At 37.2% G+C, this 15,204-nt stretch overlaps 9 non-coding genes across 9 annotated transcripts; all 9 read right to left on the bottom strand.

The window, feature by feature from the left end:
• Positions 1 to 925: 925 nt before the first annotated feature.
• Positions 926 to 1,016, bottom strand: TRNAR-UCU (transfer RNA arginine (anticodon UCU)). Its single transcript is given in 2 exon segments — positions 926 to 961; positions 980 to 1,016. It is a non-coding gene; the product is annotated as a tRNA-Arg (tRNA).
• A 1,920-nt stretch (positions 1,017 to 2,936) lies between these two features.
• Positions 2,937 to 3,027, bottom strand: TRNAR-UCU (transfer RNA arginine (anticodon UCU)). The gene is given in 2 exon segments: positions 2,937 to 2,972; positions 2,991 to 3,027. It is a non-coding gene; the product is annotated as a tRNA-Arg (tRNA).
• A 1,920-nt stretch (positions 3,028 to 4,947) lies between these two features.
• TRNAR-UCU (transfer RNA arginine (anticodon UCU)) lies at positions 4,948 to 5,038 on the bottom strand. Its single transcript is given in 2 exon segments — positions 4,948 to 4,983; positions 5,002 to 5,038. It is a non-coding gene; the product is annotated as a tRNA-Arg (tRNA).
• Positions 5,039 to 6,956: 1,918 nt separating this feature from the next.
• TRNAR-UCU (transfer RNA arginine (anticodon UCU)) lies at positions 6,957 to 7,047 on the bottom strand. The gene is given in 2 exon segments: positions 6,957 to 6,992; positions 7,011 to 7,047. It is a non-coding gene; the product is annotated as a tRNA-Arg (tRNA).
• A 1,920-nt stretch (positions 7,048 to 8,967) lies between these two features.
• TRNAR-UCU (transfer RNA arginine (anticodon UCU)) lies at positions 8,968 to 9,058 on the bottom strand. The gene is given in 2 exon segments: positions 8,968 to 9,003; positions 9,022 to 9,058. It is a non-coding gene; the product is annotated as a tRNA-Arg (tRNA).
• A 1,920-nt stretch (positions 9,059 to 10,978) lies between these two features.
• Positions 10,979 to 11,069, bottom strand: TRNAR-UCU (transfer RNA arginine (anticodon UCU)). The gene is given in 2 exon segments: positions 10,979 to 11,014; positions 11,033 to 11,069. It is a non-coding gene; the product is annotated as a tRNA-Arg (tRNA).
• Positions 11,070 to 12,987: 1,918 nt separating this feature from the next.
• On the bottom strand, positions 12,988 to 13,078 carry TRNAR-UCU (transfer RNA arginine (anticodon UCU)). The gene is given in 2 exon segments: positions 12,988 to 13,023; positions 13,042 to 13,078. It is a non-coding gene; the product is annotated as a tRNA-Arg (tRNA).
• A 327-nt stretch (positions 13,079 to 13,405) lies between these two features.
• On the bottom strand, positions 13,406 to 13,478 carry TRNAK-UUU (transfer RNA lysine (anticodon UUU)). The gene has a single exon. It is a non-coding gene; the product is annotated as a tRNA-Lys (tRNA).
• A 1,522-nt stretch (positions 13,479 to 15,000) lies between these two features.
• TRNAR-UCU (transfer RNA arginine (anticodon UCU)) lies at positions 15,001 to 15,091 on the bottom strand. Its single transcript is given in 2 exon segments — positions 15,001 to 15,036; positions 15,055 to 15,091. It is a non-coding gene; the product is annotated as a tRNA-Arg (tRNA).
• Positions 15,092 to 15,204: the final 113 nt, after the last annotated feature.

The following is a 15,204-nucleotide window of genomic DNA, read 5'->3' on the forward strand; positions in this document are numbered from 1 at the left end:
GGAGGGATAAAATTGACCCAGCTGGTGTTTGAACACAAAGCCTTTGAATGCTTTTGCTACATTCGTCTAGGACTCCAAGCCGCTATCCATTGCACTAGAGATCCGACCTGATTCAACACGGTGATCAGAGATTCACAAATAAAAAGATGACCTATCAGCTGTTGACCAACTTTATCAAGTTAATCGGACACTACCTTACATTTTGAACATTGAATTGGGTAAAAGATAATCAACAAACTACATGATACAGTTTGGGTAAGTCTTCTTAACCCTTGTCAAAGAATGTAGAAGACAGATGGGTATGTAATGACTTGATTAAGACTTTTTTGAAACATCTCGAATAGGACTCCCCATTCATTGGATCCTGAAAAGAGTATGCAATTGATATACCTTTTCTTTAACCAAGCCGCCTGAACAGGGACTTGAACCCTGGGCCCTCAGATTAAAAGTCTGATGCTCTCCCGACTGAGCTATCCAGGCTCGGAGAGGGCGCTCCACAAAATGACCTTATCAACATTTGGAAGTGTCCCAACTATCACTACGTTTCTTAAGATGGTTGCCGGTATTAAGTACTGAATACGCGGAATATAATAATGAATTGGTACTTCAAGCATTTGAAATCTCTTCAGTAAATTTAACCTTATTGTAAGTCCTGAAATTGCTACTATCTCATTTTTTTTGCTGACTTAGAATTCATATGTTTTTATTGACATTGTAAAATTAAGGAAGGGCCCAAAATCTTACTTCTGAGTAAATTACATTTTCATAAGTACAGCTGCCAATTTCCTCTTCTGCAAAGATTGCGTAACTTGAATAGTATCTATTTAAAATAGACTTCCTTTCACTGCCCTTTTTGGTGAAGCAGAAGCATGCATGCACTGTTTATTACTCTTTTAAACAGTTATGAAATAAATAGGGATAAAACTGACTCTGGTGGGATTCGAACCCACAACCTTTGAATATCTTTTTTACATTCACCTAGAAGTCCAATGCGCTATCCATTGCGCCACAGAGCCAATACGCTCTGATTAGGTGCAGAGATATTCTGAAATGAAATAATGTTGATCAGCTTTATAAAGTTCATTTGATACTATAACCATGGATTTATTTTGAATATTGAATTGGGGAAATTATATTCACCGTCTCAAGTTACATGATACCTTAGGTAAGTCTACGTACGACTTAAGTTTAGTCAAATGGCACATGATATATGAGGCAGATGTGCATTTCACAACTCCATGAAAGACGTTTTTGCAATTTTAGTAATGGAATATCTTATTTTCGTCATGCAGGGGAACACAAAAAGAGCATCCAATTAGAGTAATTTTTCTTTAAAGGAAGCAACCGCCTGAACAGGGACTTGAACCCTGGACCCTCAGATTAAAAGTCTGATGCTCTACCGACTGAGCTATCCAGGGTCTGCTATACTCTGTCTTAAAATCAGCTAAACAAATGTGGACGTACACTGACCTACACTCTGTGTATTAATATGGTTACATATATTAGCAATCAAATTTGTAGAGTTTAATAACAAATTGATGTTTTAACCCCTTCCATGCTCATGACGAGCTCAGCTCGTCGTGCAGTACACTTGTCGTGTGCTTATGACGAGCTGAGCTCGTCATGAACAATGGATTTACAGATCATTCAGCACAGGAGGAAAATCTCCTGTAGCATTGAAGGTGTTAAGCATTTGAAATTTCAGCAGCACACGTAATCCATTTTAAATCCTGAAATTTGTACTATCTCATTTTCGGCTGACTTAGAAATCATGTGTCTAAAATGACCTTGTGAAATCAATAAAGTGCCAAATACTATTACTACCTACTAAATTACATACATTTTCAGCAGTTTCTTTGGGAACTTCCTCTTGGGCATAGATTATGCAATGTTTTCAAAGCAAACAGTCTCTGTTTAAGTAGACTTTCTTTCACTGCCATTTTGGTAAATGTTTCTGGTGATGCAGACGCAGGCATTGCTTGTTACTGTTTCAATTAGTTATAAAATAAGAGGAGGGATAAAATTGACCCAGCTGGTGTTTGAACACAAAGCCTTTGAATGCTTTTGCTACATTCGTCTAGGACTCCAAGCCGCTATCCATTGCACTAGAGATCCGACCTGATTCAATACGGTGATCAGAGATTCACAAATAAAAAGATGACCTATCAGCTGTTGACCAACTTTATTAAGTTAATCGGACACTACCTTACATTTTGAACATTGAATTGGTTAAAAGATAATCAACAAACTACATGATACAGTTTGGGTAAGTCTTCTTAACCCTTGTCAAAGAATGTAGAAGACAGATGGGTATGTAATGACTTGATTAAGACTTTTTTGAAACATCTCTAATAGGACTCCCCATTCATTGGATCCTGAAAAGAGTATGCAATTGATATACCTTTTCTTTAACCAAGCCGCCTGAACAGGGACTTGAACCCTGGGCCCTCAGATTAAAAGACTGATGCTCTCCCGACTGAGCTATCCAGGCTCGGAGAGGCCGCTCCACAAAATGACCTTATCAACATTTGGAAGTGTCCCAACTATCACTACGTTTCTTAAGATGGTTGCCGGTATTAAGTACTGAATACGCGGAATATAATAATGAATTGGTACTTCAAGCATTTGAAATCTCTTCAGTAAATTTAACCTTATTGTAAGTCCTGAAATTGCTACTATCTCATTTTTTTTGCTGACTTAGAAGTCATATGTTTTTATTGACATTGTAAAATGAAGGAAGGGCCCAAAAACTTACTTCTGAGTAAATTACATTTTCATAAGTACAGCTGCCAATTTCCTCTTCTGCAAAGATTGCGTAATTTGAATAGTATCTATTTAAAATAGACTTCCTTTCACTGCCCTTTTTGGTGAAGCAGAAGCATGCATGCACTGTTTATTACTCTTTTAAACAGTTATGAAGTAAATAGGGATAAAACTGACTCTGGTGGGATTTGAACCCACAACCTTTGAATATCTTTTTTACATTCACCTAGAAGTCCAATGCGCTATCCATTGCGCCACAGAGCCAATACGCTCTGATTAGGTGCAGAGATATTCTGAAATGAAATAATGTTGATCAGCTTTATAAAGTTCATTTGATACTATAACCATGGATTTATTTTGAATATTGAATTGGGGAAATTATATTCACCGTCTCAAGTTACATGATACCTTAGGTAAGTCTACGTACGACTTAAGTTTAGTCAAATGGCACATGATATATGAGGCAGATGTGCATTTCACAACTCCATGAAAGACGTTTTTGCAATTTTAGTAATGGAATATCTTATTTTCGTCATGCAGGGGAACACAAAAAGAGCATCCAATTAGAGTAATTTTTCTTTAAAGGAAGCAACCGCCTGAACAGGGACTTGAACCCTGGACCCTCAGATTAAAAGTCTGATGCTCTACCGACTGAGCTATCCAGGGTCTGCTATACTCTGTCTTAAAATCAGCTAAACAAATGTGGACGTACACTGACCTACACTCTGTGTATTAATATGGTTACATATATTAGCAATCAAATTTGTAGAGTTTAATAACAAATTGATGTTTTAACCCCTTCCATGCTCATGACGAGCTCAGCTCGTCGTGCAGTACACTTGTCGTGTGCTTATGACGAGCTGAGCTCGTCATGAACAATGGATTTACAGATCATTCAGCACAGGAGGAAAATCTCCTGTAGCATTGAAGGTGTTAAGCATTTGAAATTTCAGCAGCACACGTAATCCATTTTAAATCCTGAAATTTGTACTATCTCATTTTCGGCTGACTTAGAAATCATGTGTCTAAAATGACCTTGTGAAATCAATAAAGTGCCAAATACTATTACTACCTACTAAATTACATACATTTTCAGCAGTTTCTTTGGGAACTTCCTCTTGGGCATAGATTATGCAATGTTTTCAAAGCAAACAGTCTCTGTTTAAGTAGACTTTCTTTCACTGCCATTTTGGTAAATGTTTCTGGTGATGCAGACGCAGGCATTGCTTGTTACTGTTTCAATTAGTTATAAAATAAGAGGAGGGATAAAATTGACCCAGCTGGTGTTTGAACACAAAGCCTTTGAATGCTTTTGCTACATTCGTCTAGGACTCCAAGCCGCTATCCATTGCACTAGAGATCCGACCTGATTCAATACGGTGATCAGAGATTCACAAATAAAAAGATGACCTATCAGCTGTTGACCAACTTTATTAAGTTAATCGGACACTACCTTACATTTTGAACATTGAATTGGTTAAAAGATAATCAACAAACTACATGATACAGTTTGGGTAAGTCTTCTTAACCCTTGTCAAAGAATGTAGAAGACAGATGGGTATGTAATGACTTGATTAAGACTTTTTTGAAACATCTCTAATAGGACTCCCCATTCATTGGATCCTGAAAAGAGTATGCAATTGATATACCTTTTCTTTAACCAAGCCGCCTGAACAGGGACTTGAACCCTGGGCCCTCAGATTAAAAGACTGATGCTCTCCCGACTGAGCTATCCAGGCTCGGAGAGGCCGCTCCACAAAATGACCTTATCAACATTTGGAAGTGTCCCAACTATCACTACGTTTCTTAAGATGGTTGCCGGTATTAAGTACTGAATACGCGGAATATAATAATGAATTGGTACTTCAAGCATTTGAAATCTCTTCAGTAAATTTAACCTTATTGTAAGTCCTGAAATTGCTACTATCTCATTTTTTTTGCTGACTTAGAAGTCATATGTTTTTATTGACATTGTAAAATGAAGGAAGGGCCCAAAAACTTACTTCTGAGTAAATTACATTTTCATAAGTACAGCTGCCAATTTCCTCTTCTGCAAAGATTGCGTAATTTGAATAGTATCTATTTAAAATAGACTTCCTTTCACTGCCCTTTTTGGTGAAGCAGAAGCATGCATGCACTGTTTATTACTCTTTTAAACAGTTATGAAGTAAATAGGGATAAAACTGACTCTGGTGGGATTTGAACCCACAACCTTTGAATATCTTTTTTACATTCACCTAGAAGTCCAATGCGCTATCCATTGCGCCACAGAGCCAATACGCTCTGATTAGGTGCAGAGATATTCTGAAATGAAATAATGTTGATCAGCTTTACAAAGTTCATTTGATACTATAACCATGGATTTATTTTGAATATTGAATTGGGGAAATTATATTCACCGTCTCAAGTTACATGATACCTTAGGTAAGTCTACGTACGACTTAAGTTTAGTCAAATGGCACATGATATATGAGGCAGATGTGCATTTCACAACTCCATGAAAGACGTTTTTGCAATTTTAGTAATGGAATATCTTATTCGTCATGCAGGGGAACACAAAAAGAGCATCCAATTAGAGTAATTTTTCTTTAAAGGAAGCAACCGCCTGAACAGGGACTTGAACCCTGGACCCTCAGATTAAAAGTCTGATGCTCTACGGACTGAGCTATCCAGGCTCTGCTATACTCTGTCTTAAAATCAGCAAAACAAATGTGGACGTACACTGACCTACACTCTGTGTATTAATATGGTTACATATATTAGCAATCAAATTTGTAGAGTTTAATAACAAATTGATGTTTTAACCCCTTCCATGCTCATGACGAGCTCAGCTCGTCGTGCAGTACACTTGTCGTGTGCTTATGACGAGCTGAGCTCGTCATGAACAATGGATTTACAGATCATTCAGCACAGGAGGAAAATCTCCTGTAGCATTGAAGGTGTTAAGCATTTGAAATTTCAGCAGCACACGTAATCCATTTTAAATCCTGAAATTTGTACTATCTCATTTTCGGCTGACTTAGAAATCATGTGTCTAAAATGACCTTGTGAAATCAATAAAGTGCCAAATACTATTACTACCTACTAAATTACATACATTTTCAGCAGTTTCTTTGGGAACTTCCTCTTGGGCATAGATTATGCAATGTTTTCAAAGCAAACAGTCTCTGTTTAAGTAGACTTTCTTTCACTGCCATTTTGGTAAATGTTTCTGGTGATGCAGACGCAGGCATTGCTTGTTACTGCTTCAATTAGTTATAAAATAAGAGGAGGGATAAAATTGACCCAGCTGGTGTTTGAACACAAAGCCTTTGAATGCTTTTGCTACATTCGTCTAGGACTCCAAGCCGCTATCCATTGCACTAGAGATCCGACCTGATTCAACACGGTGATCAGAGATTCACAAATAAAAAGATGACCTATCAGCTGTTGACCAACTTTATCAAGTTAATCGGACACTACCTTACATTTTGAACATTGAATTGGGTAAAAGATAATCAACAAACTACATGATACAGTTTGGGTAAGTCTTCTTAACCCTTGTCAAAGAATGTAGAAGACAGATGGGTATGTAATGACTTGATTAAGACTTTTTTGAAACATCTCGAATAGGACTCCCCATTCATTGGATCCTGAAAAGAGTATGCAATTGATATACCTTTTCTTTAACCAAGCCGCCTGAACAGGGACTTGAACCCTGGGCCCTCAGATTAAAAGTCTGATGCTCTCCCGACTGAGCTATCCAGGCTCGGAGAGGGCGCTCCACAAAATGACCTTATCAACATTTGGAAGTGTCCCAACTATCACTACGTTTCTTAAGATGGTTGCCGGTATTAAGTACTGAATACGCGGAATATAATAATGAATTGGTACTTCAAGCATTTGAAATCTCTTCAGTAAATTTAACCTTATTGTAAGTCCTGAAATTGCTACTATCTCATTTTTTTTGCTGACTTAGAATTCATATGTTTTTATTGACATTGTAAAATTAAGGAAGGGCCCAAAATCTTACTTCTGAGTAAATTACATTTTTATAAGTACAGCTGCCAATTTCCTCTTCTGCAAAGATTGCGTAACTTGAATAGTATCTATTTAAAATAGACTTCCTTTCACTGCCCTTTTTGGTGAAGCAGAAGCATGCATGCACTGTTTATTACTCTTTTAAACAGTTATGAAATAAATAGGGATAAAACTGACTCTGGTGGGATTCGAACCCACAACCTTTGAATATCTTTTTTACATTCACCTAGAAGTCCAATGCGCTATCCATTGCGCCACAGAGCCAATACGCTCTGATTAGGTGCAGAGATATTCTGAAATGAAATAATGTTGATCAGCTTTATAAAGTTCATTTGATACTATAACCATGGATTTATTTTGAATATTGAATTGGGGAAATTATATTCACCGTCTCAAGTTACATGATACCTTAGGTAAGTCTACGTACGACTTAAGTTTAGTCAAATGGCACATGATATATGAGGCAGATGTGCATTTCACAACTCCATGAAAGACGTTTTTGCAATTTTAGTAATGGAATATCTTATTTTCGTCATGCAGGGGAACACAAAAAGAGCATCCAATTAGAGTAATTTTTCTTTAAAGGAAGCAACCGCCTGAACAGGGACTTGAACCCTGGACCCTCAGATTAAAAGTCTGATGCTCTACCGACTGAGCTATCCAGGGTCTGCTATACTCTGTCTTAAAATCAGCTAAACAAATGTGGACGTACACTGACCTACACTCTGTGTATTAATATGGTTACATATATTAGCAATCAAATTTGTAGAGTTTAATAACAAATTGATGTTTTAACCCCTTCCATGCTCATGACGAGCTCAGCTCGTCGTGCAGTACACTTGTCGTGTGCTTATGACGAGCTGAGCTCGTCATGAACAATGGATTTACAGATCATTCAGCACAGGAGGAAAATCTCCTGTAGCATTGAAGGTGTTAAGCATTTGAAATTTCAGCAGCACACGTAATCCATTTTAAATCCTGAAATTTGTACTATCTCATTTTCGGCTGACTTAGAAATCATGTGTCTAAAATGACCTTGTGAAATCAATAAAGTGCCAAATACTATTACTACCTACTAAATTACATACATTTTCAGCAGTTTCTTTGGGAACTTCCTCTTGGGCATAGATTATGCAATGTTTTCAAAGCAAACAGTCTCTGTTTAAGTAGACTTTCTTTCACTGCCATTTTGGTAAATGTTTCTGGTGATGCAGACGCAGGCATTGCTTGTTACTGCTTCAATTAGTTATAAAATAAGAGGAGGGATAAAATTGACCCAGCTGGTGTTTGAACACAAAGCCTTTGAATGCTTTTGCTACATTCGTCTAGGACTCCAAGCCGCTATCCATTGCACTAGAGATCCGACCTGATTCAACACGGTGATCAGAGATTCACAAATAAAAAGATGACCTATCAGCTGTTGACCAACTTTATCAAGTTAATCGGACACTACCTTACATTTTGAACATTGAATTGGGTAAAAGATAATCAACAAACTACATGATACAGTTTGGGTAAGTCTTCTTAACCCTTGTCAAAGAATGTAGAAGACAGATGGGTATGTAATGACTTGATTAAGACTTTTTTGAAACATCTCGAATAGGACTCCCCATTCATTGGATCCTGAAAAGAGTATGCAATTGATATACCTTTTCTTTAACCAAGCCGCCTGAACAGGGACTTGAACCCTGGGCCCTCAGATTAAAAGTCTGATGCTCTCCCGACTGAGCTATCCAGGCTCGGAGAGGGCGCTCCACAAAATGACCTTATCAACATTTGGAAGTGTCCCAACTATCACTACATTTCTTAAGATGGTTGCCGGTATTAAGTACTGAATACGCGGAATATAATAATGAATTGGTACTTCAAGCATTTGAAATCTCTTCAGTAAATTTAACCTTATTGTAAGTCCTGAAATTGCTACTATCTCATTTTTTTTGCTGACTTAGAATTCATATGTTTTTATTGACATTGTAAAATTAAGGAAGGGCCCAAAATCTTACTTCTGAGTAAATTACATTTTTATAAGTACAGCTGCCAATTTCCTCTTCTGCAAAGATTGCGTAACTTGAATAGTATCTATTTAAAATAGACTTCCTTTCACTGCCCTTTTTGGTGAAGCAGAAGCATGCATGCACTGTTTATTACTCTTTTAAACAGTTATGAAATAAATAGGGATAAAACTGACTCTGGTGGGATTCGAACCCACAACCTTTGAATATCTTTTTTACATTCACCTAGAAGTCCAATGCGCTATCCATTGCGCCACAGAGCCAATACGCTCTGATTAGGTGCAGAGATATTCTGAAATGAAATAATGTTGATCAGCTTTATAAAGTTCATTTGATACTATAACCATGGATTTATTTTGAATATTGAATTGGGGAAATTATATTCACCGTCTCAAGTTACATGATACCTTAGGTAAGTCTACGTACGACTTAAGTTTAGTCAAATGGCACATGATATATGAGGCAGATGTGCATTTCACAACTCCATGAAAGACGTTTTTGCAATTTTAGTAATGGAATATCTTATTTTCGTCATGCAGGGGAACACAAAAAGAGCATCCAATTAGAGTAATTTTTCTTTAAAGGAAGCAACCGCCTGAACAGGGACTTGAACCCTGGACCCTCAGATTAAAAGTCTGATGCTCTACCGACTGAGCTATCCAGGGTCTGCTATACTCTGTCTTAAAATCAGCTAAACAAATGTGGACGTACACTGACCTACACTCTGTGTATTAATATGGTTACATATATTAGCAATCAAATTTGTAGAGTTTAATAACAAATTGATGTTTTAACCCCTTCCATGCTCATGACGAGCTCAGCTCGTCGTGCAGTACACTTGTCGTGTGCTTATGACGAGCTGAGCTCGTCATGAACAATGGATTTACAGATCATTCAGCACAGGAGGAAAATCTCCTGTAGCATTGAAGGTGTTAAGCATTTGAAATTTCAGCAGCACACGTAATCCATTTTAAATCCTGAAATTTGTACTATCTCATTTTCGGCTGACTTAGAAATCATGTGTCTAAAATGACCTTGTGAAATCAATAAAGTGCCAAATACTATTACTACCTACTAAATTACATACATTTTCAGCAGTTTCTTTGGGAACTTCCTCTTGGGCATAGATTATGCAATGTTTTCAAAGCAAACAGTCTCTGTTTAAGTAGACTTTCTTTCACTGCCATTTTGGTAAATGTTTCTGGTGATGCAGACGCAGGCATTGCTTGTTACTGTTTCAATTAGTTATAAAATAAGAGGAGGGATAAAATTGACCCAGCTGGTGTTTGAACACAAAGCCTTTGAATGCTTTTGCTACATTCGTCTAGGACTCCAAGCCGCTATCCATTGCACTAGAGATCCGACCTGATTCAATACGGTGATCAGAGATTCACAAATAAAAAGATGACCTATCAGCTGTTGACCAACTTTATTAAGTTAATCGGACACTACCTTACATTTTGAACATTGAATTGGTTAAAAGATAATCAACAAACTACATGATACAGTTTGGGTAAGTCTTCTTAACCCTTGTCAAAGAATGTAGAAGACAGATGGGTATGTAATGACTTGATTAAGACTTTTTTGAAACATCTCTAATAGGACTCCCCATTCATTGGATCCTGAAAAGAGTATGCAATTGATATACCTTTTCTTTAACCAAGCCGCCTGAACAGGGACTTGAACCCTGGGCCCTCAGATTAAAAGACTGATGCTCTCCCGACTGAGCTATCCAGGCTCGGAGAGGCCGCTCCACAAAATGACCTTATCAACATTTGGAAGTGTCCCAACTATCACTACGTTTCTTAAGATGGTTGCCGGTATTAAGTACTGAATACGCGGAATATAATAATGAATTGGTACTTCAAGCATTTGAAATCTCTTCAGTAAATTTAACCTTATTGTAAGTCCTGAAATTGCTACTATCTCATTTTTTTTGCTGACTTAGAAGTCATATGTTTTTATTGACATTGTAAAATGAAGGAAGGGCCCAAAAACTTACTTCTGAGTAAATTACATTTTCATAAGTACAGCTGCCAATTTCCTCTTCTGCAAAGATTGCGTAATTTGAATAGTATCTATTTAAAATAGACTTCCTTTCACTGCCCTTTTTGGTGAAGCAGAAGCATGCATGCACTGTTTATTACTCTTTTAAACAGTTATGAAGTAAATAGGGATAAAACTGACTCTGGTGGGATTTGAACCCACAACCTTTGAATATCTTTTTTACATTCACCTAGAAGTCCAATGCGCTATCCATTGCGCCACAGAGCCAATACGCTCTGATTAGGTGCAGAGATATTCTGAAATGAAATAATGTTGATCAGCTTTATAAAGTTCATTTGATACTATAACCATGGATTTATTTTGAATATTGAATTGGGGAAATTATATTCACCGTCTCAAGTTACATGATACCTTAGGTAAGTCTACGTACGACTTAAGTTTAGTCAAATGGCACATGATATATGAGGCAGATGTGCATTTCACAACTCCATGAAAGACGTTTTTGCAATTTTAGTAATGGAATATCTTATTCGTCATGCAGGGGAACACAAAAAGAGCATCCAATTAGAGTAATTTTTCTTTAAAGGAAGCAACCGCCTGAACAGGGACTTGAACCCTGGACCCTCAGATTAAAAGTCTGATGCTCTACGGACTGAGCTATCCAGGCTCTGCTATACTCTGTCTTAAAATCAGCTAAACAAATGTGGACGTACACTGACCTACACTCTGTGTATTAATATGGTTACATATATTAGCAATCAAATTTGTAGAGTTTAATAACAAATTGATGTTTTAACCCCTTCCATGCTCATGACGAGCTCAGCTCGTCGTGCAGTACACTTGTCGTGTGCTTATGACGAGCTGAGCTCGTCATGAACAATGGATTTACAGATCATTCAGCACAGGAGGAAAATCTCCTGTAGCATTGAAGGTGTTAAGCATTTGAAATTTCAGCAGCACACGTAATCCATTTTAAATCCTGAAATTTGTACTATCTCATTTTCGGCTGACTTAGAAATCATGTGTCTAAAATGACCTTGTGAAATCAATAAAGTGCCAAATACTATTACTACCTACTAAATTACATACATTTTCAGCAGTTTCTTTGGGAACTTCCTCTTGGGCATAGATTATGCAATGTTTTCAAAGCAAACAGTCTCTGTTTAAGTAGACTTTCTTTCACTGCCATTTTGGTAAATGTTTCTGGTGATGCAGACGCAGGCATTGCTTGTTACTGCTTCAATTAGTTATAAAATAAGAGGAGGGATAAAATTGACCCAGCTGGTGTTTGAACACAAAGCCTTTGAATGCTTTTGCTACATTCGTCTAGGACTCCAAGCCGCTATCCATTGCACTAGAGATCCGACCTGATTCAACACGGTGATCAGAGATTCACAAATAAAAAGATGACCTATCAGCTGTTGACCAACTTTATCAAGTTAATCGGACACTACCTTACATTTTGAACATTGAATTGGGTAAAAGATAATCAACAAACTACATGATACAGTTTGGGTAAGTCTTCTTAACCCTTGTCAAAGAATGTAGAAGACAGATGGGTATGTAATGACTTGATTAAGACTTTTTTGAAACATCTCGAATAGGACTCCCCATTCATTGGATCCTGAAAAGAGTATGCAATTGATATACCTTTTCTTTAACCAAGCCGCCTGAACAGGGACTTGAACCCTGGGCCCTCAGATTAAAAGACTGATGCTCTCCCGACTGAGCTATCCAGGCTCGGAGAGGCCGCTCCACAAAATGACCTTATCAACATTTGGAAGTGTCCCAACTATCACTACGTTTCTTAAGATGGTTGCCGGTATTAAGTACTGAATACGCGGAATATAATAATGAATTGGTACTTCAAGCATTTGAAATCTCTTCAGTAAATTTAACCTTATCGTAAGTCCTGAAATTGCTACTATCTCATTTTTTTTGCTGACTTAGAAGTCATATGTTTTTATTGACATTGTAAAATTAAGGAAGGGCCCAAAATCTTACTTCTGAGTAAATTACATTTTCATAAGTACAGCTGCCAATTTCCTCTTCTGCAAAGATTGCGTAATTTGAATAGTATCTATTTAAAATAGACTTCCTTTCACTGCCCTTTTTGGTGAAGCAGAAGCATGCATGCACTGTTTATTACTCTTTTAAACAGTTATGAAATAAATAGGGATAAAACTGACTCTGGTGGGATTCGAACCCACAACCTTTGAATATCTTTTTTACATTCACCTAGAAGTCCAATGCGCTATCCATTGCGCCACAGAGCCAATACGCTCTAATTAGGTGCAGAGATATTCTGAAATGAAATAATGTTGATCAGCTTTATAAAGTTCATTTGATACTATAACCATGGATTTATTTTGAATATTGAATTGGGGAAATTATATTCACCGTCTCAAGTTACATGATACCTTAGGTAAGTCTACGTACGACTTAAGTTTAGTCAAATGGCACATGATATATGAGGCAGATGTGCATTTCACAACTCCATGAAAGACGTTTTTGCAATTTTAGTAATGGAATATCTTATTCGTCATGCAGGGGAACACAAAAAGAGCATCCAATTAGAGTAATTTTTCTTTAAAGGAAGCAACCGCCTGAACAGGGACTTGAACCCTGGACCCTCAGATTAAAAGTCTGATGCTCTACCGACTGAGCTATCCAGGCTCTGCTATATTCTGTCTTAAAATCAGCTAAACAAATGTGGACGTACACTGACCTACACTCTATGTATTAATATGGTTACATATATTAGCAATCAAATTTGTAGAGTTTAATAACAAATTGATGTTTTAACCCCTTCCATGCTCATGACGAGCTCAGCTCTTCGTGCAGTACACTTGTCGTGTGCTTATGACGAGCTGAGCTCGTCATGAACAATGGATTTACAGATCATTCAGCACAGGAGGAAAATCTCCTGTAGCATTGAAGGTGTTAAGCATTTGAAATTTCAGCAGCACACGTAATCCATTTTAAATCCTGAAATTTGTACTATCTCATTTTCGGCTGACTTAGAAATCATGTGTCTAAAATGACATTGTGAAATCAATAAAGTGCCAAATACTATTACTACCTACTAAATTACATACATTTTCAGCAGTATCTTTGGGAATTTCCTCTTGGGCATAGATTATGCAATGTTTTCAAAGCAAACAGTCTCTGTTTAAGTAGACTTTCTTTCACTGCCATTTTGGTAAATGTTTCTGGTGATGCAGACGCAGGCATTGCTTGTTACTGTTTCAATTAGTTATAAAATAAGAGGAGGGATAAAATGACCCAGCTGGTGTTTGAACACAAAGCCTTTGAATGCTTTTGCTACATTCGTCTAGGACTCCAAGCCGCTATCCATTGCACTAGAGATCCGACCTGATTCAACACGGTGATCAGAGATTCACAAATAAAAAGATGACCTATCAGCTGTTGACCAACTTTATCAAGTTAATCGGACACTACCTTACATTTTGAACATTGAATTGGGTAAAAGATAATCAACATGTCAAACTACATGATACAGTTTGGGTAAGTCTTCTTAACCCTTGTCAAAGAATGTAGAAGACAGATGGGTATGTAATGACTTGATTAACACTTTTTTGAAACATCTCGAATAGGACTCCCCATTCATTGGATCCTGAAAAGAGTATGCAATTGATATACCTTTTCTTTAACCAAGCCGCCTGAACAGGGACTTGAACCCTGGGCCCTCAGATTAAAAGACTGATGCTCTCCCGACTGAGCTATCCAGGCTCGGAGAGGCCGCTCCACAAAATGACCTTATCAACATTTGGAAGTGTCCCAACTATCACTACGTTTCTTAAGATGGTTGCCGGTATTAAGTACTGAATACGCGGAATATAATAATGAATTGGTACTTCAAGCATTTGAAATCTCTTCAGTAAATGTAACCTTATTGTAAGTCCTGAAATTGCTACTATCTAATTTTTTTTGCTGACTTAGAAGTCATATGTTTTTATTGACATTGTAAAATGAAGGAAGGGCCCAAAAACTTACTTCTGAGTAAATTACATTTTCATAAGTACAGCTGCCAATTTCCTCTTCTGCAAAGATTGCGTAATTTGAATAGTATCTATTTAAAATAGACTTCCTTTCACTGCCCTTTTTGGTGAAGCAGAAGCATGCATGCACTGTTTATTACTCTTTTAAACAGTTATGAAGTAAATAGGGATAAAACTGACTCTGGTGGGATTTGAACCCACAACCTTTGAATATCTTTTTTACATTCACCTAGAAGTCCAATGCGCTATCCATTGCGCCACAGAGCCAATACGCTCTGATTAGGTGCAGAGATATTCTGAAATGAAATAATGTTGATCAGCTTTATAAAGTTCATTTGATACTATAACCATGGATTTATTTTGAATATTGAATTGGGGAA

This window comes from Lissotriton helveticus, chromosome 1_1 (genome assembly GCF_964261635.1).
Source record: "Lissotriton helveticus chromosome 1_1, aLisHel1.1, whole genome shotgun sequence".
Lineage (NCBI taxonomy): Eukaryota > Metazoa > Chordata > Amphibia > Caudata > Salamandridae > Lissotriton > Lissotriton helveticus.